The sequence below is a fragment of the Arachis ipaensis genome, chromosome B09 (assembly GCF_000816755.2).
Source record: "Arachis ipaensis cultivar K30076 chromosome B09, Araip1.1, whole genome shotgun sequence".
NCBI classification, from domain to species: domain Eukaryota; kingdom Viridiplantae; phylum Streptophyta; class Magnoliopsida; order Fabales; family Fabaceae; genus Arachis; species Arachis ipaensis.
The window spans coordinates 91,161,946-91,166,459 of NC_029793.2; the positions used below are offsets into that span (position 1 = coordinate 91,161,946).

Here is a 4,514-nt window from a genome sequence, read left to right on the forward strand (position 1 = left end):
CAGAGAGGGGCATGAGGTTTATTCCTGAACCAAGGTCACACAGAGCCTTAAAGATCACGGTGCCTATGGTACAAGGTATTATGAACTTTCCAGGATCCTGTCTCTTCTGAGGCAATGTCAGTTGATCCAGATCACTTAGTTCATTGGTAAACAAGGGAGGTTCATCTTCCCAAGTTTTAATACCAAATAATTTGGCATTCAGCTTCATGATTGCACCAAGAAACTTGGCAGTTTGCTCTTCAGTAACATCCTCATTCTCTTCAGAAGAGGAATACTCATCAGAGCTCATGAATGGTATAAGGAGGTTCAATGGAATCTCTATGGTCTCTAGATGAGCCTCAGAGTCTTTTGGTTCCTCAGAGGGAAACTCCTTATTGATCACTGGACGTCCCAGGAGGTCTTCCTCCTTGGGATTCACGTCCTCTCCTTCCCTTACAGGTTCGGCCATGGTGCTTATATCAATGGCCTTGCACTCTCCTTTTGGATTTTCTTCTGTATTGCTTGGGAGAGTACTAGGAGGGATTTCAGTGATCCTTTTACTCAGCTGGCCCACTTGTGCTTCCAAATTTCTAATGGAAGACCTTGTTTCATTCATGAAACTCACAGTGACCTTAGATAGATCAGAGACTAAATTTGCTAAATTAGAAGTATTTTGTTCAGAGTTCTCTGTCTGTTGCTGAGTGGATGATGGAAAAGGTTTATTATTGTTAAACCTGTTTCTTCCACCATTATTAAAGCCTTGTTGAGGCTTTTGATCCTTCCATGAGAAATTTGGATGATTTCTCCATGATGAGTTATAGGTGTTTTCATAAGGTTCACCTAAGTAATTCACCTCTGCTATTGCAGGGTTCTGAGGATCATAAGCTTCTTCTTAAGGAGAAGCCTCTTGAGTACTGTTGGATGCAGCTTGCATTCCATTCAGACTCTGAGAAATCATATTGACTTGCTGAGTTAATATTTTGTTCTGAGCCAATATGGCATTCAGAGTATCAACTTCAAGAACTCCCTTCTTTATAGGCGTCCCATTATTCACAGGATTCCTTTCAGAAGTGTACATGAACTGGTTATTTGCAACCATGTCAATGAGTTCTTGAGCTTCTGCAGGCGTTTTCTTTAGGTGAATGGATCCACCTGCAGAAGTATCCAATGACATCTTTGATAGCTCAGATAAACCATCATAGAATATATCTAGGATGGTCCATTCTGAAAGCATGTCAGAAGGACACTTTTTGGTCAGCTGCTTGTATCTTTCCCAAGCTTCATAGAGGGATTCACCATCTTTTTGTTTGAAGGTTTGAATATCCACTCTAAGCTTGCTCAGCTTTTGAGGAGGAAATAACTTGGCTAAGAAAGACGTGACCAGCTTATCCCAAGAGTTCAGGCTATCTTTAGGTTGAGAGTCCAACCATATTCTAGCTCTGTCTCTTACAGCAAATGGGAAAAGCATGAGCCTGTAGATTTTAGGATCTACTCTATTAATCTTAACAGTATCACAGATCTGCAAGAAATCAGTTAAGAACTGAAAAGGATCTTCAGATGGAAGTCCATGAAACTTGCAGTTCTGCTGCATCAGAGAAACTAGCTGAGGTTTCAGCTCAAAGTTGTTTGCTCCAATGGCAGGAATGGAGATGCTTCTTCCATGTAGATTGGAATTAGGTGCAGTAAAGTCACCAAGCATTCTCCTTGCATTATTTTTGTTGGGTTCGGCTGCCATCTCCTTTACTTTTTCGAAATTTTCAATAAGGTTGTCTCTGGACTGTTGTAATTTAGCTTCTCTTAGTTTCCTCTTCAGAGTCCTTTCAGGTTCTGGGTCAGCTTCAACAAGAATGCCTTTTTCTTTGTCCCTGCTCATAAGAAAGAGAAGAGAAAAAGAAAAGAAGAGGAATCCTCTATGTCACAGTAAGGAGGTTCTTTATTGTTAGTAGAAAAGAAGAAGAAGAAAAATTCGAACACAGATAGAAGAGGGGGTTCAAATTTGGTGAGTGATGTGAGGAAGAGATGTTAGTAGATGAATAAATAAATAGAATAAGATGAGAGAGGGAGAGGATTTTCGAAAATAATTTTTGAAAAGGAGTTAGTGATTTTCGAAAACAGTTTTTGAAAAAGGTTAGTAATTTTCGAAAATTAAAATTAAAAATTAAAATAATTAATTAATTAAAAAGAAATTTTGAAAAAGAGGGAAGATGTTTTCGAAAATTAGAGAGAGAGAGTTAGTTAGGTGGTTTTGAAAAAGATAAGAAACAAACAAAAAGTTAGTTAGTTAGTTGAAACAAATTTTGAAAAGATAAGAAGTTAAGAAGTTAGAAAAGATATTTTGAAATCATTTTTTTTTTGAAAAAGATAAGATAAGAAGATATTTTTGAAAAGATATGATTGAAATTGGTTTTGAAAAAGGTTTGATTTTTTTTTTAAATCACAATTAATGACTTGATTCACAAGAAATCACAAGATATGATTATAGAACTTAAAGTTTGAATCTTTCTTAAGAAGTAAGTAACAAACTTGAAATTTTTGAATCAAAACATTAATTGTTATTGTTATTTTCGAAAATTTGATATAAAAATAAGAAAAAGATTTTTGAAAAATATTTTTGGAATTTTCGAAAATAACTATGAAAAAGATTTGATTTTTGAAAAAGATTTTGAAAAAGATAATATTTTTAAATTGAAAATTTGATTTGACTCATAAAAACAACTAGATTTTAAAAATTTTTGAAAAAGTCAAATCTAATTTTCGAATTTATGAGAGAGAAAAAGGGAAAGATATTTTTTTTATTTTTTAATTTTTAATGAAGAGAGAGAAAAACAAGAAACTGATGGATCAAAACAATGAATGCATGCAAGAATGCTATGAATGTCAAGATTAACACCAAGAACACTATGAATGTTAAGATGAACACCAAGAACATATTTTTGAAAAATTTTTAATGCAAAGAAAACATGTAAGACACCAAACATAGAATTCTTTAATGCTTAGACATAAAGAATTCAGGAATGCATATGAAAAACACGAAAAGACACAAAACATGCAAATGCAAAGATCAAACAAGAAGACTTACCAAGAACAACTTGAAGATCATGAAGAACACTATGAATGCATGAGAATTTTCAAAAAATGCAAGATGCACATGCAATTAACACCAAACTTATAACATGACTCAAGACTCAAACAAGAACGGGCCTGCTACACATACAAGTATCCAAGCTTCCAAGTTGGCCCAGCCCAAATCGAAGACACGCGCATAAGGAAGCATAACATGGCGCGTCAAAATCACGCGCTCAACACAAACAGTTACGTATGGCAGACTCTTCCACTTCCTCCACTTCTTCCACTTCTCAAAACGCTTCGAAACCAAGGAAACACTCCCAATTTCGAGCAAAAATCAAAGTTCAAAATATAGAAATCGTTGTTCGAAACCTCCATCAAAACAACATCAAACTCTCCGTGAAGAATCTGAAGACAAAACGAAGCAAATACACTCAACGTAAGTTCATCAAGAAAACCTCCCAATTTTAGTTTTCTTCTACGTCGTTGCTCGTCACTGTCATTCAATCATTGAATCCTACTCGGAATACCACAGACAAGGTTTAGACTTTCTGGATTCTCTTGAATGCTACCATCAATCTAGCTTATGCCACGAAGATTCTGGTTAAGAGATCTAAGAGACACTCATTCAATCGAAAGTAGAACGGAAGTGGTTGTCAGGCACGCGTTCATGGGGAATGATGATGATTGTCACGTTCATCACATTCAGGTTGAAGTGCGAATGAACATCTTAGAAGCGAAATAAGATGAATTGAATAGAAAACAATAGTACTTTGCATTAATCTTTGAGGAACAGCAGAGCTCCACACCTTAATCTATGGAGAGTAGAAACTCTACCATTAAAAATACATAAGTGAAAGGTCCAGGCATGGCCGAATGGCCAGCCCCTCTGATCTAAGAACCAGGCGTCCAAAGATGATTCCTCCGATTCAAAGATGTCTAATACAATAGTAAAAGGTCCTATTTATAATAAACTAGCTACTAGGGTTTACAGAAGTAAGTAATTGATGCATAAATCCACTTCCGGGACCCACTTGGTGTGTGCTTGGGCTGAGCTTGAGTGTTGCACGTGTAGAGGTCCTTCTTGGAGTTGAACGCCAGCTTTTGTGCCAGTTTGGGTATTGAACTCCACTTTGCAACTTGTTTCTGGCGCTGGACGCCAGAATTGGGCAGAGAGCTGGCGTTGAACGCCAGTTTGCGTCATCTAAACTTGGACAAAGTATGGACTATTATACATTGCTGGAAAGCCCTGGATGTCTACTTTCCAACTCAATTGGAAGCTCGCCATTTCGAGTTCTGTAGCTCCAGAAAATCCACTTTGAGTGCAGGGAGGTCAGAATCCAACAACATCAGCAGTCCTTCTTCAACCTCTGAATATGATTTTTGCTCAAGTCCCTCAATTTCAGTCAGAAAATACCTGAAATCACAGAAAAACACACAAACTCATAGTAAAGTCCAGAAATGTGAAT

The 4,514-nt window shown here is 36.8% G+C and overlaps 1 long non-coding RNA gene across 1 annotated transcript in view; it reads left to right on the forward strand.

Moving 5' to 3' along the window:
* The window catches only part of LOC110267037, a 20,912-nt gene extending 17,428 nt beyond the window's left edge, over positions 1 to 3,484 (forward strand). The window contains exon 3 of the long non-coding RNA XR_002354343.1: positions 3,174 to 3,484. This is a non-coding gene — a long non-coding RNA (uncharacterized LOC110267037). The remainder of the gene's footprint in view (positions 1 to 3,173) is intronic.